At 39.3% G+C, this 27,018-nt stretch overlaps 1 protein-coding gene and 1 pseudogene across 6 annotated transcripts in view; one reads left to right on the forward strand and one right to left on the reverse strand.

The window, feature by feature from the left end:
- The window catches only part of GRM1 (glutamate metabotropic receptor 1), a 379,329-nt gene that overhangs the window by 169,413 nt on the left and 182,898 nt on the right, over positions 1–27,018 (forward strand). The window lies entirely within an intron of this gene.
- On the reverse strand, positions 19,170–19,557 carry LOC311594048 (non-histone chromosomal protein HMG-17-like; annotated as a pseudogene). The gene has a single exon. The product of its transcript is annotated as a non-histone chromosomal protein HMG-17-like (transcript).

A 27,018-nucleotide genomic window follows, 5' to 3' on the forward strand; every position in this document is an offset into this window, starting at 1 on the left:
AACATAGCCAAATGGCATCATGTTATGTATTACAGTTTTGGTGGTGCATGCCTGTAATCCCAGCACTCAGGGAGGCAGAGGCAGGTGGATCTCTGTGAGTTCAAGGCCAGCCTGGTCTATGAAGCAAATCCAGGACAGCCAAGGCTACATAGAGAAACCCAGTCTCAAAAATACCCAGCAAACAAACAAACAAACAAACAAAAATACCCTAAACCAACCAATTAACTAAGTAACTAACTAACTAAGATAAAATAAAATCTGAATTCAGAGATAGATGTAAAGACTCAGTCCACATTAGCTTCTCCTAGTATCTATCTGTCACACTGCATTTGAAACAGGGAACCTTATACACAGTTTACAAGTAGTAAAACAGAGGCTTAGAATTACATGATGTAGGAGCAGGAGAGATGGCTTTAGTGGTTTAGAGCACTCACTGCTCTTGTCGAGGATCCCGGTTTGGTTCCAGCACCCACATTAGGCAGCTCACAACCACCTATATAACTCTAGCTCCTGGTGATCTGATAATCTCTCTACACCTGCAGCACACACACACACACACACACACACACACACACACACACACACACACACACACACACACATTAAAAATACCACATGATTTCCCAGTGCTCAGAAAATATGCATGTGAGAAGATGTACCCAAGCATCTTGCTCTGGGGTCTCTGCTCTCACAGCTGTGTTGCCAGGTGAACATTCCTGTTCTGGAGACTACAAGTAGCCTTCAGAAGGTAATGGTGAAATGCATCTAGCAAGTTGTTAATGGAAGACGGTCTCTCTGGTGCTTCAGAGCTTGGGTGAATCAAACAAGCTGGACTCTGATGTTTAGACAGTGCATTTGCATGTGAGCGTGTGCACAGGTATTGATTCCTTGCACACATCTTTGCACCACAGATCTCACGTGCAAACCTGTATGCACAGACAAGATAAAATGAATACCCATGTACTACATTAGAATATATGCTCATTTTAAACAGCCATGCTTTTCTGTATGCTTGTCAATGCAGTAGGAAGTGACAGGGACAGAATCGGGGACTTCTGAAGCCACAGTGATTTGGGGACATACAGATTCTTATTAGCAGTGGTAGCCTTAACAAGTGTCCTTACTTCTTTGAAGCTACAGCTCTCTCATTAGCAGAAGCAATCATTCTAATGTCTGCCCCACAGGGTTGCTCATGAGAGTACAAGTGCTAGAAATTAAACTACCTAGGCCAGCTTGCTCAGGATGCAGTCAAAATTCTGTTAAATGCGTTCGAATAGGATGCATATTCTTGATAAGTATGAATTTCAAATGCTTGCAGAATGAGCCAGGACTGAGTTAACCCAGGCTAGCTTCAGATATACACCCTGCTAGCTGTAACATGAGTCCAACCTTCTTGCCTGAAATAATTAAGGGGCCTGGTTCATCTTTCAATCTGTTTCATTGCTTAGTTGGGTGATTCTGGACAAGCCATTTTCTTCTGTGGATACCAATTATTTAAGAGGGGAGGGCGGTATGTGGATTCCCAGGTTTAGCACTGTGAGTAGAAATGACTTGGCACATGTAAATTTATTTCAAAGATCATTTAAGAGATTTTTTCTCTGCAATTCCATTTTGTAGCATTTTGCTTATTATGCTAACACTAGCTACTGTAAGAGCAAATCCACGGACATTAGCAGCTTAACACCCAGGCGTGTTTCTTGCTGTGTAACTGTGTGACACTGGGATACTGGGATTCAAATGGCGGTCTCTTTGGGCACGTCACTCTTTTCTTCAACTTGTGACTTTGTAACCACTGGGTTGAGCCCTTCTGCTTCTAACTAGCAGACAGAAGAATTGTGCACAGAGTGGCACATACCTTTCTTAGATCTCACTGATTAGAACTTAGTCAAAAGGCACACCTAGGCTCAGAAAGCCATAGAAAACACATTCATCTAGCAGGTGGCCACATCCCAGAGAAAGCTTTATAACGAAATGAGAGTTCTCATTTTCTTGATGGACCTACAACTCTCTCCACCTTTGTTTGGGATTATAAGTAAGGGCCTTGAGGCCATCTGCACTCCTCTCCACATACCGTCTGACCCGAGTCACAGCCCAGCACATGCTCTATTTAACTTTCTCCTCTTTGAAACTCTGAATTTGAATTCCATAGGCAAGATAGAAAAACATCTAAAAGCTTACAAAAAGTTAATCTTTTATACGAAATTTTTATATTGTTGATGCTAGAATATTTACCATCCTGTGTCAAATCTTTGGGTGTATGGATAGAAACAAATTCTTTCAGACCAAAAAGGGAGTATTTTTTTAAATCCATATTTATACCAAACTTTTAATCAGAATGAACTCCCTTGTTTTTCAACACATGTAGATGTTATGTTATTCTTGAGAATAATGTTCTTATTGAGTGCTAATTGCATGCACCTACAGCTTTGAAAGAAGTGTTAACAGATATTTTCAAGCTGGTAGCCTCCTTTCTGGTGTTATGCATGTGTTAATTTATAAGGTGACTGCAGGAATTTCACAGGCCCCTTATTTTGGCAACCAGCTTGATGATGCTAGCGATGAAAGATATATACTGCTTCTGTCTACAGGGCTTCAACAAGGAAACGGCGGCAGGCCTCTAACACAGAATTTTTTTTTTATAGACAAAAGCTTTTTAACAATTTACCTTAATTTCCTGAGCTCTCAGAATTAGCAAAGAAAGTACACATTACCACAGAAAAATATAGACATTTAATTTTCATAATATACAGACTAGGAAAAAATAATGTATGCAGGTGTGCAAAGTCATTTGGGGAGGACTCAACTTTCTATCTACATGTTGTGTATAACTTTGTGTGACCACATCCAACCGGCTGTTATCTGTACAAATGGTCTGGAACTAGAATATATACTATTTCAGTTCACAGAAACATGTTCATTATCTCATCAGTTTTGTGATAATTAAAAAATAACGCATTACACATGGTGGAAGAGTCCTGCAACCTCGGGACTCAAATGTCTGAAGAAGGTTGGAAGATCAAAGCCAGCCTGGGCAGCTCAGTGAGAAAAAGAAAAGAAAAAGAAATAATTCAGATTTGGTTTAAATGCTTACTGTGAGAGTTTGACAAATAGAAAGCAAAAGATAAGGGTCTTTTGTTTGTCTAATTAATTAGTTAACTAACTAATTAATTAATTTTTGAGACAGAGTCTCTTTGCTGCCCTGTAACTCTATATAGAGTTTCCTGCCTCTGACTCCTGAGTGCTGGGATTAAAGCTGTGCTACACCATGGCCAGCTAAAAGATAGTTTTAAAATGGAAATCCCATTAAGAAAATAATAAAACAAACTTTCAAGCAATTTAGAATGCCCTAGGAATGCTCACTATCACAGACAAGAAAAGCACACCGGCTTTGGTCTGCACTGATCTGTGACAGTTCCTGAGAGCAAACGCTAGTGGCTACAGTGGGAACTAGGCTTCAGTCTTCGGGGAGTCCGCCTTTGAAGAACATGTGACACCTTAAAGACATGTCCTCAGGGCCCAGGAGGACAAGGCTGCTGACTTTGTAAGGTCCTTGCATTTTAGCTTGTGACAAGGAATTGGGTCCCACAATGTTATGTAATATTTTGTTAGTGCATGGAGTGAACCTGCAGAAAGCTTGGGCATTAAAACATCTAAGTGCTTCAGCAGACATCTAGAAGTGGGGAAGGAGTCAAAACAAGGCAGACCTTTGCTGGGGCTGCGAGCTGCACCTAATTTGTGCACGATCTGAGACTTACAGTTTTAAGCTCATGGAGGTGCCACAGCTTGAAACCTACTGGTGTAGCTGTCCTGTGTAGCGTCTCTCAGTGTTGGTGTTGACTGCATATTAGCTACTCAGTGAACTTTAAAAATTATGGATCTCAGTCTGAGGAAACGTCCAACTTATAGTTTATTCCAAGAAGGCTCCGGGATTATTTTCTAAAAGAAAAAAATTTCTAAGTGAGCCAGGCATGCTGGTGAACACCTGTAATCCCAGCACTTCAGGGGGCAGAGCCAGGCAGATCTCTAGGAGGGCTAGGCCAGCCTGGTCTGTAGAAAGAGTACAGGACAGCTAAGGCGATACTGAGAAACCCTGTCTAGAAAAACAGAAAAAAAAAAAAAAAAAAAAAAGAAAGAAATCAAAGTGATTCCATTATTTTCAGCATTAAAACGACTTCTAATTATTAAAGTTTGAAGTTAAGATAAAAAGTGAGTTCAGGATGCTGTGGTTCATTTAAGCATTTTTTTTTAAAGCATGAAATGTTTCCAAGCATTTTGTCAAATATGGCAAAGGAGGTCACTGAATTATAGTTCCCTTTTCATCTGCAAAGCTAATTTTTTCCTATCTCCTTTTCAATTCCTGTTTAATTTTTAACTCTTTCAGTGTACAGCATTTATTTTAAAGGGCACGTTAGTTTTTCCAGGAAATGTTGTTCCTTTTCTAATTTTCATTCTTTTTATTTTTAATCCAGCAGGGTATATTTAACCCCCTAGTGTCTGGTTCATTTGTTGAGGTATTAAAAAGGCCAGGAAATATGAATAGTATTGTGGCATAAGTTGCATAAGTCAGTGGGTTCTCAAATAGGAAATTAGTGAAACTTCGCTTTGCATTTAAGTTAGTGTAAGCTGAGTGGCCAATATATCAGTGCGTATAGTCTTCCTCCTAAGGAATTAAGTGCAGAAGCACAGGAAAATTCAACATACTTATAAATACCCTGTTAAATGTTCCTATCTTTTAAAAAGTTAGCTATAGCTCTTTGACTCTGTTCAATCCTGTTTCAGGTCACATGGATTTATAAGATTAAAAAAAAAAAGGATCATATAACCTTTGCATTAACACAAAGCTGGGAATCAGCCATATGTTATACCAGTTACTATAGGCCATGTATTGATCCTCTTCCTCCAACTCCATTACTAATGTATAGGACATACAAAGTTACCAATAGGCTTTCATGTGAAAGTGGGAGCAGTGCTGTTTGTGGGCAACACTGCCGTGTCCTCTGATTTGATAGGCCGTGGGAAGCTGTAATTAAATATGGATTGAATATTGCATCCGAGTTTCATGTGCTGGGAGGGAGGTGATACTGGAAGGTGGTAAAGCCTTGAAGGAGTTCGTCTCAGTGGGAAGGAGTTAGGTTGTGCAGACTATTGGCCCCAGATGAGACTGTGGTTCTCCTGGGACTCTGGCTAGTTTCTACATAAACTGGTTGTTACAAAAGAAGAGATTGGAGAGATCCAAGATGGTGGTGCAGATCTCGCACTGTGTCTGATTGGCAGGACAGCCAGGACTGCACAGCGACCTAAAGATCAAACTGAGAGCTACAAAATACCAGTGCTGCTGATTCCCAGCACCAAGTGCTTTAGTTGCTGTTCCTCAGCAGAACACGAGAGCTCTCAGGACACCTTCAAAAAAAATTCCAATCCAATCCCAATTGGTCCAGCATTTCAGACTGTCCCACACAGGACTCTAGTTAAGCCTGGAATCTCTCAAAATTTAGAAAATGGACCACAAAGGCTATTCCTAGCTTATTTAACCATTTCCCCAATTTTATTTGGGCACTACAAAGATATTATTTTTTCCAAATAAGCTAGAAGAAACCTTAAGAGGATGATGCCCCCATTTCCTTTAAGGGAGTTGGGTAGGTTTTTGGTTGTTTTTTGAGGCTATAGAGGGTTATTTTCAATGGGAATTGGCTACAAGTTATTATTGGTCTTATTTCAAGAGAAAACAAGGTTGGACTCAGGGATGTCTCTCTTTTCCTTTTCCTTCCTTCCTTCCTTCCTTCTTTCCTTCCTTCCTTCCTTCCTTCCTTCCTTCCTTCCTTTCTTCCTTCCTTTCCATCCTTCCTGCCTTCTTGCCTGCCTTATTCTTGATCTGGTCATCCAGGTAAGCTTCAAACTAGCACTAGCAAATCCTCTGTCCTCATTCTTCTTAGTGCAAGAAACACACGTGTGCATTATCACACCTTCATTTGTAATGTGTTTCTATCAAAGACTATTTACTGTGTGTTTCAAAAAAACCTTTAAAACCCTTTTTGCTTTCCCTTTATCTTCCATTTAAGTTTAGAGATAGGTAGAGGCTAAAAAGAAAGAAAGGGGAATATAGAAATATGTAGGGGGGATAGAACAAAAGGTAGATTAATGAAGCTACTCCTCAACTTAATGCCTCAATTGTCACTCACAGGGTTATTTTTAATTCACTGGTATACAATTTTACATATAGATGCAAAATAAATTTAATTCTAGACACAGTGGTATAGAATTCAAATGTAAGATTATTCTTCACACATATTCTTCATACACAAATATATATATATATATATATATATATATATATATATATATATTTCTAGTATAATATGAGGTATTGTACCCATATAACTCAATTTTAATACAAGGTTTACTTCCAATAGTTTTAAAGTGCTATAGCAGGCTGTTTAGGATAAATAAGTTATACAAGTTAATTTTTAGTTGATCGAATCATGGTCATATCAATCACTAGTCTATTTTTATTTTATCACAAGAATATACATCTTAGGTGTGACAGATAGATATGATTCTATAGAAAGATAAGGTAGGATAGTTAGATAAGGTCTTCAAAAACCTCAGAGACATGCAGAATATGGCACCTAAAATATTTTTATTATTTTAAAGATTCATTGACAATGAAACAGGTCAACTCCTGGCAACACCTAGCCTACCTCAAAGAGGATGATGAGCATCAAAGAACCTCTTTATGAAGATGGCTTCAAATGTGGCAAACAAGCCACCTGGCAAAATGTCCTCATTTCTACCACACACAGAATTCTGGCTAAAAAGGGACAAGTTTAGATGCAGGCAGAGTCAATAGCCAAACTCTGCCAAGACAAGGTAAGCAAGTCTTCAATACTTTCTGCCTCACAAATATGTCTGTCAGATATATTGGGCCAGAAAGCTGAATATGATGCTCCAACTTTATAGAGAGTTTTGGGTGACTGTTCAGGCAGCAATCAGTCTCTGTCATCTTCTCATTTGGAAAGCTACTAACCTGCACTTCTGGTTCACTCAGGTAATCAATTTTATTCCTTCTCAAATTTCTGATAAGGTTGAAGACCAGATAGTTTAGTTTTACAATTAAGCTTAGTTGTTTAGGGGTAAGATGTTTTTAGGTCTAGATAGTTGTTTTAAGTTGATAATGATGTAATACGGTCGATATTGATTTACATTAAAAATTTTAGATGCACCAAGGTAGGAAAGATGTTTTCTTCAAGGATGCCAAATACAAATAGCCAAATCACTAAGGATGTAACATTTACATAATTCCTGATTGTGTCATGGGTCTTCTTGCTATAAGTAGTTTATTGCATGTATGTATGTATGTATGTATGTATGTATGTATGTATGTATATATAACAATATAAATGTATATGTAAGAATAAAAATATTTAGTAAAAAAAGAAAAAAGAAGAGCAATTGCTCCCTGAATCTGTCCAACTTCCTTATGTGCTGTAATCTCCCACATTTGCATGTGATCATTTTCTTTTTAGTTTTCTGCCATGTTGTTGAGTAGCCAAGAGGTCCTCACCAAAGTCTGTATGGATGGACCTGCAGGATCTTGGACTTAAGGCCTCTAAAACTAGGAGATGAGCAAACCATTTTCTTTATACACTGCTCATCCTCAAGTATTTTGTCATAGCAAGAGGAAATGGACCAAGACATAGAATCTTTGATTTCCAGACAGAATAGCACCAAAGACAAGAGGTGGTTAATATAGGTTGCAGTATAGCTTTACCCTAAGAGTCAAACCAAAGACTAATACCATTGCTCATTATTGGAAGCCCATCCTACTGTTGAGTGTAAGGCAGGGGGATGAATTATAGTTACAGGTGGAGAAGTAGGAGTAGTGCCAAGGCCATATGGAATGGACGATAATAGGCCTGAAATGGACATCTGGTAGGGAAGGAAAATCTTACTCCTGTTTCCCAGAACATCCTTACTTGGATTTCACTTTTTTCAAAGACACGCCCTCCCCTCTGAAGCAGGGAGGGGACAATTTCAGGCCTCATGTCTTTATACTGTCAATGGCAGGATAATATTGTTCCTTCTGAGGTAAAAAAAAAAAGTTTTGCCTACTTCTCATCCTCTTTTCCCTCTCCCTCCTTCCTCTCTCCACAAAGAACCAAGAAAAATGAGAGCACTACCTAAGTGATTGGCATAACCCCATCAAACGCTTCTAACATTCTTCCAGAATACATATGTGACTCCAAACACAGGAGGACAACTTGTTTGGGCTGGAAAGGGAGCAAAACGGAATTTTTTTTCAAAGACACATGGGAGTAAATCCTAACCAAAACCTTCAGTGACCCTGAGTCCATACGAGGTTATTCACTATGCTTTAAAAAATTAATCTTATAATGACTCCCATGAAGAGTTATTGTAAATGTGGGAGTAAACCCAGTCTTTTACACAAAGCAGACATTAATATAGAGGAGCTTTTATTCCAGTCAGCATTTGATGATTTTACCCTTTCTTTTTCTAACCCACTGCAGACCTCTTTCTTCCACACTCAGCCCTACTATTTTTTTTTTTTAACCCTTAAAGCGTGTCATGGTTCATGTCATCAGACTACCTTCAGACTAATAGACAGTTAAAGTCTGAGTAGAACTCATGGCTGTAATTCCCATTGGAATCTGGTGACTTGAATAGTATAGTCACATTAATAATTGACAAATGACTGGATGCTTTCTGGTGGTACCCAAAGAAGGCTATCACTATGACATGCCTTCACATTGATATCTACAATGTTTTTTTTCTTTTATTTACAGGGAGCCGATACTCTCTACTAAAAAACATATGATTCCATGAAACTAGCATAGAATGTCTATTTTGAAGTCACCTGTAATTTCATGATTTTAAGTCACACATGAATAGGAAGTGTTAGTTACAAACAAAGAGACAGTGTTAATGTGACTGATGTCCTTAGATATGTCCCCTTTCCTCTACCCAGATAATACAGGTCAAACTAAACAGACACTCATATTCCTTCTGCTCCTTGTGCATTTTTCTCCATTTTATTCTTCTTAGGATAACAAGTAACCATTATTTAAATTTGGGGCATGATATACACTCATTATTTTCAGATATACATATGAAGACATCTGATGAGAAGAATGGAAAGTAAATAGTAGCAAGTTTTTATCAGGCATAGTCATTCAACCTAGAAGTGTCCATCACTTTGTTTAAAAAAAAGTTTCATCTTTTTTATAGTGTCCAGTGTTTCTGAATAGAATAGTTTGCTGTTTACAAAGCTAAGAATGACCTGACTCAATCAATGAAAGTTTGAAAAACTTTCTATGATACAGAACTGTCACCTGTGAACAAAATCCAAATTAAACAACTTTTGTGTTTAGTTTACAGTTTGTATTTTTAAGATTTAAATTTTGATTTATGTGTGTGTGTATATGTCTGTGTGAGTGTATGCTGTGAAGGGCAGAAGAAAGCATCAAGTGTCCCAAAGCCGGAGCTTTAGGTCATTATGAGATGTCTTACATGAGTGCTAGGAAACAAATGGGTCCTCTGCATAATCAGCAACTATTCTTCATTGTTTACTTATCTCTCCATCATCTACAGTTTTTTTTATATCTTATAACATTATTTCAAATCTATTAATATTAGCTGAAAGTCCATAAATTACTTATAGTTATTGTTGATATTGAAGACAAAGAATACTCAAATCATTTATTTGTCAAGTAGAACAAAGCTAGACGTTGACATAATCAGAACTCGAACTAGAGTAATGTACATCCAAGTTCAATGCACTTTTCTGCTACTTCAGCTAACATACTTTTTTATTTTTGGAAAATTGAGTTCCAAATCTTAGGTTAAGAGCCAGAGAGGGAAGGAGAGAAAAAGCATCCCCCGAGACGATTTGTCCTAGAGAGCACAGCTAGCTTGCTCCCAGAGTGCTGTGAAGATCTGGGACGTTTTTGATTAAGTAGGTAAAGGTTGACAAAAAAATTGCCAATGTTTTCCATTTCGGTGTTCTTCACTTCTTTTGAACTTTAAAAGAAATGTAGTGTCACTAAAGGTTAGCAGTATAGCTTCAGGCATTTGAGAAATCTTTTATTCCACTAAATAGATTTTTAAAAAATAATCATATGATTCATGGAAAACTAGTTGGAGGCAAGCTATACAAAATAGAATGCTAAGCTGTGATGTGAGTGTGTTTTTTATTCATGGACCAGAACTTACAAATGAGGCATTGTCATTGACATGTGAACCGGGATCTAACAGGACTTGGTTGATTTTTACTTCTAATACACTTGTCATTTCTTTGGAGTTAGTGATTTGATTTAAAGTATGTTGATTAGTAGTGGATTTTTTTTTCAGAGTGCTAGATATACTAGCCAGAATGTAGCAATGTAGAGGCTGAGGTACAAGTTCCTGTTTCAGGCCCTGTTATTCTTATGGAATAACAATATTGTGGTTGTGTTTTAAATAACCAAAAGGCAGGAAGAATGCCATTTTTCAGCAAGAAGAACAGCAGTGCTGCATTTCCTGAATGTTCTATGAACCTGAAAGTCAGGGTTAGGCAAAAACATAGACTGCTATATTTTCAGTTAAAAAATCATAGAGGTTCTGTTGGTTCTTATAGTTGAGAATTTTTCAGTGACTCAGAGAAGCCTGGGTTAGATTGCTTGGGAAGAAATCAAAAGGAAAGGGCCGCAAAGTATGGAAATAAGGAAAAAGGTGCAGAGGCAGTGGGGAGTGAAGAGAATAGGAAGTTTGTCTTAAACTCCCCGTTCTTAAATCTCTCTTCTTGAATTCTATATCTGCGGTGTTCTAAGAAATCTATGAAGTACGGATAATAATAACCCTAGAGTATTAAACTAGAAAATAGATGTTAAGTGCTCAGCACAGCACGAAACACACGAAAAGATGCCATAAGACTATAATGAAAATAATAATAATAATTCTACATCTTATTTTTTTTTTTCTGTGCTCAACTCCACTGCAGTAAGACGTGGTAATCGAGTGCTGGGACCAGGGTCAGCAGAAAGGCTGCTGCTCTTTGTTGCTATGACTTAGGAAGTGACTGTGTTGTTGTAGGAGTCATAGGAACAGAGGGGGGAGTTGGTGGTGGGCGGGAACGGAGAAGAAATAGTTTGAAAAAGACCCAGGCGCCCACCCATGGCTGTGCTGTTGAAGTTAACTTCCTTTTACCAAACATGCCGAACCCACCTCCTACCCAAGCTCTAGGGAGTGTGTTCTGGGTCCCAAATAGACATTTCTCCAAATTAAAAGGGCCCGATTCCTTAGCAGTCTACCAAATGCAGGGGTTGCTTGCACAGCATTGAGAAGCCTGCGTCTGGCTCCCGCAGTGCCCCGCAGGCATGTGTGCACTGAAGAATGCAGACTCCTGGCAGAAAGGAAAGGATTCGTTTTAACCTGGCAGGCAACCAGGCACATGGGGTGAAATGAGTGCAAGCCCCGCTGACCACCCCTCTGATAGAACTCTTTCAGAAGAATAGCCTCTCAACGGGAAGTAATTACAACTTCTTTAAAAGCCGTCATCTTCCAGCCCTCAGCTCCATCAACATTCAACTTCAATCAGTGTTACTCTTCTGAGTTATGTAGGGAAGTGGAAAAAACACTTGGTTGAACTTGCGACGACAGCATTTGGCAGAATCTAGCTCTATCCAGTGCTCTTAGAAAATAGTGCCTACTGAGTATGCCTCTAGTCAAAGGAGTTTTTTTTTATCTACTCTCTCGGCAGAAGTTGACAGTTCTGGCACTTGGTCATCAGCATTTGGTGTGTCTTTAGTGAGACTTTGAGAGACAACACAAATTTTGATGTTATAAAGGAAAGGAACACATTTTTCAAAACCTCCTCTGGTGTGGTTGGCAAGTTTTCTCACTTGGACACTCTCTTCACTCTGGTGATTATTTCTCTCTCATAAGGAAGCTGTGTACAGGTCATGAAGCTGGAAAGGGGATGATGAGAGGGGAAGATATAGAGGGAGTGGGAGCAGGGAAAAGTTGAGTCTATCCTTCCTGATAGAGGAGATTTGTGACCAGCAGGAATCTGGAAACCATGGGAATGGAACAGTGGGGTAGAGGGGAGAATGGGTAAGATTACTTATGAAAATTCCATAATAAAACTCATTACTTTGTATGCTATCGTATATATGATATGATGTGATATGATATATATATATGATAGCATACAAAGTAATGAGTATATATATACATACTCATATATATATATACAAAGTAATAAGTATATATATATAATGTATATGTATTTTATATCTGTTCTCATCTACTCATGCATTCATTTATTGTTCTATTCATAATGTGAGAATGATTTGTGCACATGTGTGTACATATCCACGTGTGTGCAGGTACACATGTCAGGAAGCATGCACACATGTGTGCATGTACATGTGGAAGGAAGCCAGGCAGCAATCTTGGTTTCCTTAGGTGCCATTCACCTTTTCTTTGAGACAGTGTCTGTCACTGGCTTGAAATGTAGTGACTAGGAAAGACTAGCTGGCCAGAAAGCCCTAAGGATCTGCCTGTTTCTACCTTCTCCATACGGGATCACAGACGTGACCCACTTACTCCTGGCTTTCTTGATTGACTTCTAGGGGTTGAATTCAGATCCCCACGCTTTTATGGTGAGTGCCTTATTGACTGAGCTACTTCTCCAACTTGGAGACTTTTTTGTGTTTCATAAACTGACATCCATCGCGTTTCTATTTCCTCTAAACTGGGTACTAGGTTCAGTGGCATAGCCTGCACAGGTAAAGAAAAAAAAACACCTCACAGAGACTCATTTTATAATTTGGTCACAGTAATTAGTGTTACAGAAAGAGTAGAGACTTCTATGGAAGAGGCTACTAAAGGTATGAGTTGTTTGCTTCTGACATTCTCCTCAGAGAAGCTCCGAGCTAAATTGAGATGTGCCTAGGTTAGACCAGGTGGGAGGAAGGATGAAGAGGAAGGAGGAACACGTGCGGAAGGTCTGAGAGAAACATGAGCTGGAGATGAGAGGGTGGCAATAGCCACAGATGAGATCGAGAAGGCAAAGCAAGCCAGACCTTTCAAATCCCACTTAGTTACATTAATGAACTTAGACTTCCACTAGGAAATGTCAAAGCCACCGGAGACTTGGAAATAGTGAAAAGAGACAGGAGAAAAGTGTTGTACTTTAGGAAAGTTTCCTCTGCAACACAGACAATAGGTTGGAGAAAAGAATCTATGTGTCAGAGATAGTAGTGGTTGTTTATATTTAATGTGTCAATGTAGCCTGCTGCCTACTAAAGTGCTTGGAATGGGACAGGAAAGATCTGTATCTATTTATTTATTCTTTCGTTTATTTATCATAAATTGCTCATTAACTGCTGTGTATAATATTTTTTACTATATACAAGAGTTGTCATTAAATGAGACTGACATAGCATAGCCATCTGGGGTCTAGTGAGAGAGGAAGGATAACAAATGATGCATTTATAAATGACACAGAGTTGTTGGGCTAAGAACCATGAAAGAACCCAAAGGATTGTACAGACTGAGAGTATCAAGATGTAGTTACCTAAGTAGAGTTTCCAGAGAAATCCTGCTTAAGGAAGTGGTACTTTTGAGATATAAATCGAAAAATAAATATTTTTACATAAAATCTAAATAGCAGGACTGGTTGAGACCTAGTGCAATACCCTAAGTAGGGTGGTGTTAGTATCTAAACTAGAGCAGTGGGAATGATTTGGAAGGAGTTGATGGATTTGCAGCTCCAAAGCTTCTTTAGGACGGGGACTTTCCCTGGATGAAGGGGCTATGGAAGCTGCGTAAGGACATCAGCTCATGCCTGACAGTGCTATTTCTAAGGGAAAGATCCCAGGAACAACAGTAACTAGATCTGTAGGGTGGCCGGTGGCAGGCTCATCTGGGCGGGACAGGGGTGTTGAATTTGCAGGGATTTGAGGATAGCCTAGTGGGTACTTCCACAGGAAAAAAGGTTGGGAAGACCTTGAGCCAAGTAACAAGGCCTGGTTCCTCTCCTAATAGGAAACAAAGGATAACGATGCAGCAGCCAAAGAAAGCTGTTACTGCAAGAAGCGGGAGCTTAAAACACTTCAAACTTTACAAATGAACCAGTGAGCTGAAGGCTGGATTTGCTATGTGTGGCTCTCCTGGATGTAGATCTCTCTCTCTCTCTCTCTCTCTCTCTCTCTCTCTCTCTCTCTCTCTCTCTCTCTCTCTCTCTCTGTGTGTGTGTGTGTGTGTGTGTGTGTAGCTGCATGAGTGCATATGTATTATGGTATATATGTAGAGATCAAAGGAAAGGTTTTGAGAACTGCTGGCTGCTCTGTGTATTCTAGCCTAACTGGCCCTGAGCTCTCCTGTCTCTGCCTCCCATCTCACTGTGGGAGGGCTGGGACTACAGAGGCCGGTGTATTTACCTGGGTGGTAGAGATGGAACTCAGCTCTTGGTGTTTGCAGGGCACCTGAACGGCCCACGGCATCTGGGTTTTAGACGGTTAGTGTTTACTGGGATCTTAGAGAATAGAAACTTGTCACGTTGGTGCTTCTGAGAGGCAGAGAGCATGATGAAAGCGGTGGCTCTAGTTTAGATAACAAAAACAGCTGAGAGATGGATTAGGAGAAATATGGGATGGAGGACTGAGTCATCTTGTTGTAGTGGAAGAACTAACATTTTAGAAGTAATTGGGAAAGACTGAAGATTGTGACAGAAGGGAAGGTCTGAATGTGTGCATGCTGATGGGTCACTTCAAGGCATCATAGGCCTAATCACGTGGGGGAGTTCCTCAAGCTGGGAGCAATGAGGCCTGTCAGGACAGCTGAGATGGGACAGGTCACATTAATGAATTGTGCCAGCGTTTGTAAGAAGTCATTTATAGTCTGTATCCACGGCAAGAACTCCAGAAATTCAAGGTGGCTTCTATACCCCGGTTGAGTGGTGGACCATGATTCACATCCTGGCATCTAGATCACAGGTACACACATCTCCACTTTCCCTGGTGCTATTTCTAGGTATTTGTGGAAGATTTTAGTATTACTTGCATTTGGTAGAGTCAAGTCCATTACTTCACAGCCACAAATTGGCCTTGGAAACAAAACTGTGTAACCATCCCCAGAGATCTGCTGCAGTAGAGTGGAGTGGAGTAGGGTTGACAGATTCATGTCCAAAGTGTACAGGAGATCCAGGAGTATCTATTCCTTTTGGGTACACAGGAAAGAAGGCTTCCCAGAGCAGAAATGAGATCTTTGTCTTGAACACGGGTGGCTCTTCACCAGGGAATGATGTGACGTAGGCTCAGAGTGGAATTGCAAGTTCAAAGGCAGAGACTGAGTTTGGAAACACACCACTGAGCAGTGTATGCTGCGTCTCACACTGAGGATACAGGCTAACCCCGTTCACGTGGAAATACACATTATAGTAATTTTGGATTAAAGTAGTCCTCATTTGTCTTTTCTGTGATGCGATCACTATGCTCAAGGTTTATCCAATAACTGTTATTCTTTTCCCAAACAGCCATTTCTTCCCATGTCTAACTTCCCATTTTTCCAGAAAATAAACATAAGATTCCCCTAAATATCAATGTTGCAAGTTTAGATTTGGACTCAGGAGGGAATGTCTGAGCCATCTTTTAGTTTGTTGCCTCTTACAGGACACATCCAATCTCACCATTTATCTCCATTTTTTTGTCCTTATTACTCTTTTTGTACCTTCCCCATTTTGACAATGTCTTTTTTTGGTCTATTATTTTCCCCATCATATTTTCTAATGGATAAATTGACAAGTGTTCTCACAAACTTGCATGTACATAGGCAACAAATGCATACAATACTGTAGAGCGGTTCTATTTTTGTGTTGTGCTTGAAATCTCATTAGAATGTTATTCCTATATGCATTAGCCTTTAAAAAAAGTATGAACAATATTATGGGTATTCCTTAAATATAATATGTGTTTTAATAACTTCACGAGGAAAGCCTTTATTTCCTAATTGTGTTAGGAAAAAGAACAGTTTATTTTAAAGGTGTTTTGTAAGTCTGAGTCTAATGCTCATTGTTGAGAACATTATACCCATGACAAATGTACTCATACTGCTTAGCCTTATTTTGGGGGTAGAACTCATTTAACCTATAGAAGGAGAGGAAGAAATAAGCATGTGGCACTAAGAACTTTACTGCTTATGTGATTTTTCTTTCATTTTACATTTTATTTTCAATAAAACGTGAACGCAGTTGTTTAGAAACCTAGAGTGGGATAGTTTTGTGGCAGAAAAGCATGGCAGGCTGCTGCATCGAGAACAGCATTTCTGAAATGCCACTTCAAATCATCTGCTAAACCTTTGTCATCTTTGTTTGAATGGTAAGTGCTTTTGTTGCCATGTCAACAGGCTGATCTGAAGTTCAGTCTTCTCCGGCCTCCAGTGGAGATGTATGTTTCAGCTGCCCAGTTCTCTTTGAGAACTTTCTGAAAGCTGGCTAGACAATTTAACAGCATGATGGGACCCAGGGTCAGTGGGAGGTGTGGCTGGGAAGGTCAATGCTTAACATGCATGGGAAATGTTGCCATTCACAGAACATTCACAGCTGCCTCGCATGCTCAGGTCTAGTTATTATTGTGGAGAAGATTTCCAGTGAAGCATTGCCATCAAGCACCATGATGCCAGAGAAGTGACTTACTCAGTTTTAAGGCTCTGCCTAAAATATGCAACATGGAAAAGCTAGGGGGAAAGTTACTACTGACAAAGTCTATTTTTTCCAGATACAAATCACTTACCTAGCATGTATCATTATCTATAAGGTACTCTTTTGATTATGCCTTAGGTCCCCTGCATAACAAAACCCACCGAGTTTAAAAAATGAAACAGATGCAGGTATCCTTTTGGAATCTGCGCTTAGTTGAGAAGGCAAGCAGATGTAATTACCTAGAGGTGTAGACTCTTATCTATGAGGAGTACAAATGAGCCATAGACAAGATGCATAAGGGAGGGGGAAGGAAAGGTTTTCATCTGTTGTGACACCCAAAATGCTAGCTACAATTGACTAACCCCTGTGTGTGCACTTGCTGAAATCATTATAGTGCGGCCACTGCAGAGTGGCTTGCTTGACATCGTATTCCTCACCCAGAAAGGAGAGCTTTTGATTGGTACTTTGATGTCACAGAAGGGATAAGGAACAGTATGATTAGAATATGTGCTTTCAAGATTCTGGGCTGAGCTGCTTCTTCTTTGGCTGTTATTTAAATTAAAAATGCCTTTATGGTTTCTAACCTAAGAGTTTCAGTGCTGATATTGACTTCATGCATCTTCCAAATGAAAGCAAAGAATTGGAAGTTGTTCATTGTTGGCCGTCTGATGACAAATTTTACACTTTTATTTAATTTGTGCTTGAATGGTAAGTGATAAGCCTCCTATCAAGACTAAGACAATCCAGTATTTCGATTTCTGTAGTGACACAATACTGCAGAAGCATGTCTAAGACAGCCTTATCACCTGCTCACATTGTTCTGATTACACATAAAGACATAAGTCATAAATCTTCACATACATGCAACAAAATCCTGATCTACTACGTTTTAAGCCAAATTTCCAAACAGCTAAGATATCAGTTTCAATACAAGATTAAAACTAAATAATCATTCACTCATCAAATCAAGAAAAAACATTAATTCCTGTTAATGTACCAAGCATTATGACAAGGGCTATGATTGTGATATTTCCTGAGCCACAGACTCTATTGTTTTTAAAAAAAGATGTATTTGTTTTTCTTTGTATGAATATTTTGCATACATGTATATTTGTGTGTATGTACATTTATATACATGTGTGTCTGATGCCTGTAAATGACAGAGGAGGGCACTGGATCCCCTGAAACTTGAGTTACAGATAATTTTGAACTATGAGAACCAAACCTAGCTCTTTGGCCAGAGCAACAAGTGCTTTTAACCACTGAGCCATCTCTCCAGCCTTTATCTTTTTAAGTATTTTGTTTTATATTTAATTCTCTCTCTGTATGTATCTCTTTGTCTCTCTCACACACCTGTACACCCATACATGAAAGACATGGGCATGTGTGCATAACACATATAGACAGAGGCAGAGACAGACAGAAAGAACTCATGTGAATTCATATTCTTGCAGAAGCCAGAGAAGGAATCAGATACCCTGGGACTGGAGTTACAGGCAGTTGTGAGTTATGCACTGTGGTGCTGGGAATTGAGCTCAGGTCCTGAAAATCAGGGACTCTTAACTTCTGAGTCATCTTCCCCGCTACACTCTACTTTAAATGAACAATAAACCTTGTAAGGCAGCCAGGTGGTTTAGAGAGCAAGATTATTTTTATCATGTATATTTTACAATACATATATCATTTATTTTCAATATATCTTGTCAGTTATCACAATAGCCATGTGACTCATGTGGCAATATTGTCTTTACTTTTTTTTTGTTGCAAGCCTCACTGTATCCAGCTTTATTAAAGATACTTTTCATAAACAGTCTTGGTGTTTCAGGCACGACGTGGGCAGGCAATCATTAACAGTATACAAGAACTTCCAAACTCCTTTCTTGTATAGACTACCAAAATCAGAAAGCCATGATAAAACCCAGTGAAATATCCATTCAATGCTTTGAAAAGGGAGGAGTAGCTTAGAGTGAGGGTTGGCATTTGACATTAAGGATGTTGCTTAACAACTTTTCACAGGCCAATCCTGACTTTCAGGAAACGAAATGAAAATGGCAGGATTATCAACCTGAAGATTCACAGTCTTTTATAAAAGGAACAACCGCTCTTCTGAGGACATTCAGTGACATCACTGCAAAGTTCAGCTTGCCCAATAGGCTGGAAAAACAATTTTGAGGGTCAGGTTTTAACAGGTCTCTGGTTTTAAGGGAATTAAATAGTGGTTGATGGTACGGGGGAGGAGGATACAAAAATGAATTTAGTTTTCCCACATCACAAGGCATTTTGTGCCATGGTGGCCACATATGTCAACACCAGAATGTCTCTAGGGAGCCAACAGGAGTCTTTTAAAATTATCAGGGAAAGAAATTTTCCATCATCAATCCAACTTGGGAGACATTTTGTTAGTGACACATGTTTTGCCCCCTCCAAACAATGAGGTATTCTGTGTGTTAACATCATAGCTTAAGAAAGAAAGAAAGAAAGAAAGAAAGAGTAAAACAAAATTGTGCTTTTATAAAACTTGATTAAAAAATAGTTTTTCAAACCGTATAGTCACCAGAAGTACACACTTATCAAAAATGCACACATGTCACTTGGCATCTCCAGCACCTTTGGCTTTCTGTGCCTGGTCTGTTTTGGTGTCTCCATTTTCCACGGGATTATTCGCATCCTTACCAACCATCAGCTTTCCCCTTCTTCCCCTTGGGTACCTTCTCTCCCTTCTTTGCAGGGGTCTTCTTAGGCTTGGGCTCTGGCGTTGGAGGAGCAGGTTTATCAGACAACCTTGCCAATCTAATCTGTGGCTCCTTCTTCACCTTGGCTTTATCTCCTTTAGCATCCCCTTCAGCCTTTCTTTTGGACATGGTGGAGGGGGTGGGGGTGGGGGCTGAGGTGGTGTGGGGAGTGGGGGAGGGGGGTACATCAAGCGTGGGGGTGGGGGAATCGAGGGGTGGGGGATGGGGCGTAGAGATACAGTGGCGCGAGGGTTTTACTCTTGCTGCTTCTTCACACTGCTCTTGTCTTTATTTTCAAGGTGAAAAAAATAACAGGCCAAAATAAACAAATTAATAACAGGCCATCAGTGCATTTGTGATCTGTCAAGCTTTCCCCATTTGGAGTGTGGGGAGGAATCCCTTTACAGCCCTACTCCTTGCCCGGCCAACCTCAGCCCCTCTTCACCATAGCTGTGCAGCAAATAGGCGGCATGAAGGCCGAGGACTGAGTGCGATTGTCCAGTCATGAAGCCTGGGTTTCAGGGCTGGGGTCATTTCTTGGAAACGAAGTTTCAGCTCATAGACGTCTTTCACCTCTCTTGGGATGAAAGTCCTGGGTGTCTGAAAATATATCTGAAGCAGAAAATCATTTACAAATGAAAAAAAAAATACTGCCACTAAGACCCTTCTTTGAAAATGCTTTCTCTGAGACAAGTGCCGTATCATTGATTCCTGAGCAATGGGTCTCAAGTTCACGAAAGAAACTTTGTGAAATCATAAATGATGTATAGGTCCATGAGATGGTAGCAACGTTCTGACAGAATCACTTAGAATCAAAAGACATAAATAAGTTAGTTCTTTGATGAATAAAACATGATTAAATCTGAAGGATGACCCTTAAAAGGTCTAGGTTCCCCCTTTCCTCCTACTGGGTTGCCTTGTCCAGCCTTAGTATGAGGGGAGGTGACTAGTGTTACTGCAACGCGATATGCCGCCATGTTTGGTTGGTATCCATGGGGGGTCTGCCCTTTTTCCAATGAGTAACAGGAGGAAGCAGAGTAGATGGGGTGAGGGAGCAGCAAGGTGTGTGGGGATGACTGGAGGACAAACTGTGGACAGGTTGTAATATACGAGAGAAGAATAAATTAAAAAGATTTAAAAAAGGATCCAGGTCTCGCTTCAATTATATAGATACTGAGGCATTCCGACAAAATATCCGCTCATATGGACACGTCTCAGTTCCAGATGGAATATCCCGCCATCTCAGGATTGCTGCATATTCATTCTGAAGTCTTTCTAGTAAAATTTTACACTTAAATACAGCTTAAAGCAAGTAAAGGAGGCAGACTGTCTATGTTAAGTGTGGTTTGTAGTGTATCTTGCTAGAAGTATTAGTTTAAGTACCAAGTTGTGGCTGCTTCAAAGTTAAATCCGTTCTCTTACTTCTGTAGAGAAGAGGTTCAGAGCCATCTATCTATGCACATTTTGCTTGATTTCGTTCCGTCTCTGAAGACCCAAATTATGTTATATCTTAGAACTGATTTTTTTTATATTCCATTCTCCTCTAAATCCTGTGATTGCTCAAAGCTCTGGTTATTTTTAAAAGCTTTAGATTTTCTTTGCACTTATTTCTCATTCAGAGTTTGAAATGATACGATCAAATACATCTGCCTTAAGAAGTAGCATTCAAATCAGGATCTGAGTGAAAAGATTTGAAGGTTTTATTAACTAAGTTTCTGCCCATGGGAATATTTCAATGTGTGAGGATAAAGGGACTATGGTACCTCTAAGCAGCTGGTGTGAGAAAGCTTTTCTAAGCCTGTGAGAAGAGGTTTTGATAAAGCCACCAGGGGGTTGGTTCACGGCATTGGAGTCACAGGTAGGATTTAAGCCTAGGCTTCATGTAAAGAAAAGAGCAGCTGTGAAAAGTGAAGAATGAATGAAATACGGGTTACAGTGACTATTCTGTGGGACCACCTGCAGGCAACCTGCAAACTGTGGGGCACAATCCATTAGCAGCAGGTCACAAAGTCAACTGATGGAAGGTGACTTAACTTAAAAATTACTAGAGTAAGAAATATTTATATATAACCCCAAATGAAGGTTATATATGCACTCAGAATAGGTAAATGCATTTCTTGTCAAATATTACTGAAACAAATAGTGAAGATAAAAATTGGAAACCAAGGAGAGTTCTAATTTACTCTGTGGTAGTAAGTGGTATTGGAGGACATAAAAGTAAGCATTTATAACCTCTTTTCATTTCTCTTCATTTCAGTACATTCTATTTTGATTACCAATAGTTCCAATAAAAAATGAAGATTATCCTTTTTGATTTGTATGTGTACAAAGAAGTGCCCCTGTGGGTGTATGCTGGGGCATGTCACTGAAATATTATGAGCAGAGAAGGTTTCAAAAGGTATATATGCACAGAAGACCGTGGATGTACAAAGCTTGTGTGTGCATTATGGGTAGGTCCATTGACCTAAGATCTATATTTGAATGTGTTAAAGCATTCCACATGTAGAAAAAAATAATTAAAAATAATGAGCACAGTAATTAATTCATTTATTGTATTCTGATTGAGCCTGGAAGTTGACAACAAGCAACAGACAACAGACAAGTTCTATGCTATTGAATCACATCCCTAATCCAACCAGTACATTAAACTAATAGCATCTGTAGGCCAGAAACTAGTGAAATTTGAATAACTACATTAAGACTAGAAAGACACAACAGAGTTACTTCATTAAATTATTCAATTTCATTTTGAATTAGCTCACCTGAAATATGATGCATACTTAGCTAAATGTGTAACATCAGGTCCTGTGTGAAAAGTCATTTCAATTCTCAGAGACTTTTTCACAATGCTGAATTTTAATGTGCTATCAGAAAGACTATCAAGTTACCCTATTCCCCCCCCCCTTTTTAAAATAAAAGCATTTTTCTGGAAAGTCCTTAACTTTGCAAATGAATGTGACCTCATATATATATATATATATATATCCCAATAATTTAGAGTGTCAAAGTTGAAATTTATCACTTATTCTTATTTTTTACAATTCAAATTTATAGATCAATTTATCTTAGAAGTAATTCAGAAAATCTAAAACCTTCCATTCATTATCTTCATCAAAACACACACTTTTCCTCCCCTTCTCTTCTATTCCTCTTCCCACATTCACTTATTGTGTTCTTATGTGCCAGTTGTTGAGAATGATGGTGAAAAGATGAGTACTGTCCATATGCCCATATACTGTGGCCTTTCTTGAGAGAGAGAGAGACAGAGACAGAGAGAGACAGAGACAGAGAGAGACAGAGAGACAGAGAGACAGAGAGACAGAGAGACAGAGACAGAGACAGAGAGACAGAGACAGAGACAGAGAGACAGAGAAAGCAAGCAAGTAAGCATGGAGCTGGGTCGGTAGAGGTTTGGGCAGTATCTGGGAAGAGTTAGGAAAAAGGAAAGAATATGATAAAAATATATTGTATGAAATATTTTTAAATAAATAAAATCAGCTCTCTGTCCTGTCAATATTTTTGGAAGTCGCTTGCCTGCACTTGCTTCGTATTAGATAGTTTTTCCTTCTGGGGTCTCTGATGGGGTTGAAGACTATATAGCCACAGTTTTATTATAGGTTTAGTTAAAAGAATCAGTAGTATAGGATAGTGGAATAATCTCTTAAAAATTGTTAACTACAAATGGTCCTTATAAATGTTGACTTAATGGGTAATTCTTAGTTTGTTGTATAAAGCTTATTTTATTAAATAGAAAGGGGGAGATGAAGGAGAGAAACCTGTTCTTTAGGATCCCAAGTGTGGGACTGAACGGTCTAGTAAGAGAACAGGTGATGTTAATTCACTAGAAGAGCAACCACCTCATGCAGGAGCTTAATTGCGACAGAAAAAGATCCTGTGAACACACTCTGAGAGGAGATATATAAATGAGGCCAGAACTGGCGGCTGTGCGGATTGGGGACTTGGGGTAGATTTGGCTGTTCATCGCTGCCTAGAATAAAACTGTTTGAGGGAAGGCTTCAGAGCTCCGGCTCCTGCTGAGGCTCTGAGGTCTTGTTACCCCTGGTTCCAGTGGAAGAAATCCTGCAGCTCCCGACCAGAGAATCGTTCCTTGGGACTGATATCCTTAAGGTTTTGTTGTTGTGTCAATTAATCCTCATTTCCTACTGTTTTGGTTACTCAGGTTATAATTGACGTAGGCTCGGTCAATAAGTTGCTAATAAAATATTTTGGTTAAGAGAAAAAAAAAAGAAGTTTCAAAATGAAAAACCTAATAATAAAAAGGAGTGGATATAGAAGGAAAGCCTGACATGACAGGGGTATTAAAGAAAAATACCTGAATTAGATAATGTTTGGACAGTACCTGGCAGGCTGAAGTTGGAATGAGTGGCTATTGGCAGAGTGAATAGCACGCAGATAGGGTTGTAATAAGATGAACATGGATGGTAGAGATGAAGGGCAAAACTCTCAAGAAATGATAAAGTGCTTTATCTGATCACAAAGCGGCTGAGACCATGCAACAGCCTGGGTTATACTGTGAAAGCGTCGAGAGAGTTGTTAGTGGCATTCAGACAGGTTCCATTTGAGAGTTTGTGATTTGTGGAAACAGTTCCAAACCACTTAACAGCCAGGGCAGACCCACACATTGATGACAAGACACGGAATATTTGGGTCCTCATGGGCATATGGTCAGTGATACAACTGTGAAACCATTGTCTCTCTGTGAGCACAGCCGTAGATCATGTGTGAAGACGTGAACAAGACTGTGTTTCCGTAAGACTTTATTTATATACAGTGAGATTTGAATTTAATCTCGGTTTCATGTACCATAAAATATCTTTCCTTATATTTAAGAAAATCCATTTAAAAATGATTGTGTCATAAACCACAATATCACACCGATTCTCATGTGCTGAGATTGCTCTGAGGAAGGACATGGAAGTGTAATCTGGGCGGTAATAATAATTTATAAAATTTAGATGGAAGAACAACACATACTAGACTGTAGACAAGATGTGAGCATGAGAAAGGCATTTATTTTCTCAACTTGTGGACATTCTTGTAGCTTAATATCTCTTGACCACTTGGCTAAGGTAATGTTGCCACCAGGAAGACAAAAATCTCCAAGAAGCAGTATTTTTCTTAAGCACTAGGTACCCTGCCCTTCTATGCACTCCCCTGCTATCTCTTACCTGACTAGCCTCTAAGGTAGAAGGCAGTAGCTGTTAAAAAAGAACACTCATCTTCAAAAAAAAGTTTTATTTATGTCCTAGATTTTATCCTTGATCTCGGCAAATCCCTTTTCCAGGGGGAGAAGATGCTCCTAAAAGAAGTCATGGTGTTTCCTGAATGGTAGGCTTGGAATTACAAGGTATGATAAATTTATGACCAGCCATAGGTCTGTGGCTTATAGGTTTATCATCTACAAACTCTATGCCATCTCATTAAACCTCAGCCCATGGTCTTGAGACACCATTAACAGACCAATAGAAGGAGCTGTTTTCAGCCAAAATAAAGGCTTCAGAAACTCCATTTTTGAGGTTGTAAGGAAGATGACTAAGTTTTATAAATTACTATTACCAGCTGGATTGTATTTCCATGTCCTTCCTTAGACCAGGGCCAGCACACTGGAATCCATGGGATATTGTGTAGTTTTGTGGTCTATGACAGAATCATTTTTACTTTTATGCTAATGTTTTCTATCTATCTATCTATCTATCTATCTATCTATCTATCTATCTATTATAGCCAGATTGTAGCCCCCTCCCACCTTTCCTACCAGTCTCACCCTCCCTATTGTCCCCCCGATTCCTCCCCTCTCCTCAGAAAAGGGGAGCCCCACCAACAATCCACCCCAGCACATCAAGTCGAGTCAGGACTGAGCTCATCCTCATTCACTGAGGCCAGGCAAGGTAGCCTTGTTAGGGGGGAAGGGATTGAAAGCAGGCAATGGGGTCCATGTCATAGACAGCACCTGCTCATCTTACTAGTGGACCCACATGAAGATCAAACTGCCCACCAGTTACATGTGTGTAGAGGGCCCAGGTCCAATCCATGCATGCTTTTTGGTTGGTGTTTCTATCTCTGTAAGCCCCCATTGGCCTAGGCCAGTTGACTCTGTTGGTCTTCTTTTGGCATTCTTGTCCCTCCTGGATAGTTCTATCCTTCCCCACAACACTCCCACAGGACTCCTGAGTTCTGCCTAATGCTTAGCTATGAGTTTCTGCATCTGATTTGATGCTGGGGGGGGGGCTCTGAGAGCATGGTTATGCTATGATCCTATCTGTAAACATAGCAGAGTTATCATTAATGGTGTCAAAGTAGAGTTAGACTTACATGAAGATATTTTATATTATTTGTGGCTATTGTGAAGAGTGTTGCTTCCCTAATATGTTTCTCAGCCCATTTGTCTTTTGTATACAGAAGGGCTACTGTTTTTTTCTTAAAGTTAATTTTGTAACCAGCCACTTTGCTGAAGGTGTTTATCAGCTGTAGAAGCTCCATAGTCCAATTTTTGGGGTCACTAATGTATACTGTTATATTGTCCACAAATAGCGATACTTTGACTTATTTTCCAAATTGTATCCCCTGATCTCGTTTATTTGTCTTATTGTTCTAGATAGGACTTCACGTACTATATTAAATAGATATGTAAAGAGTCGGCAGCCTTGTCTTGTCCCTGATTTCAGTAGCATTGCTTTAAGTTTTCTGTTTGTTTAGCTTGATGCTGGCTATAGGCTTGCTGTATATTGCCTTTATTGTGTTTAGGTATTTGCCTTGCATCCCTGATCTCTCTAAGACTGTTAAGATGAATGGGTGTTGGAGTTTGTGAAATCCTTTTTTGGTATCTAGAGAGATGATTATGTGGCTTTTTTTCTTTTACTTTGTTTATATGGTGGATTCCATTGATGGATTTCCATATAAGAACCACCCTTGCATGCCTGGGATGAAGTGTGCTAGATTATAGTGGATGATATTTGCAAGCATTTTATTGACTATTTTTTGTGTCAATTTTCATAAGGAAACTTGGTGTGAATCTCTCTTTTTTTGGGAGGGGTGATCTTTCTGTGGTTTAGTTATGAGGGTGACTGTGGACTCAGAGAATGAGTTTGGTAATGTTTTTTCGGTTTCTATATTGTGGGCCAGTTTGAAGAGTATTGGTATTAGCTCTTCTTTGAAAGTCAGGTACAATTCTGCACTGAAACCATCTGACCCTGGGATTTTTTGGTTGGGAGGCTTTTAATGACTGCTTCTATTTCCTTGGGGTTATAGGACTATATAACTTATTTACCTGATCTTGATTCAACTTTGGTAAGTGGAATTTATCAAGAAAATTCCAAATTCTATTTAATTTAGATTTTCTAATTATGTGGCATACAAACCTTGGAAGTAAGACTTGGTGATTCTTTGGATTTTCTCAGTGTCTGTTGTTATATCCCTGATTTTGTTGACTTGGGTTTTGTCTCTCGGCCTTTTAGTTAGTTGGCTAAGGGATTGTCTATCTTGTTGATTTTCTCAAAGAGCCAGCTCTTAGTTTCATTGATTCTTTGTATTATTCTCCTTGTTTCTAGTTTATTAATTTCAGCCCTGAGT

This window comes from Acomys minous (assembly GCF_964271855.1).
Source record: "Acomys minous genome assembly, chromosome: 3".
Taxonomy (NCBI): Eukaryota; Metazoa; Chordata; class Mammalia; order Rodentia; family Muridae; genus Acomys; species Acomys minous.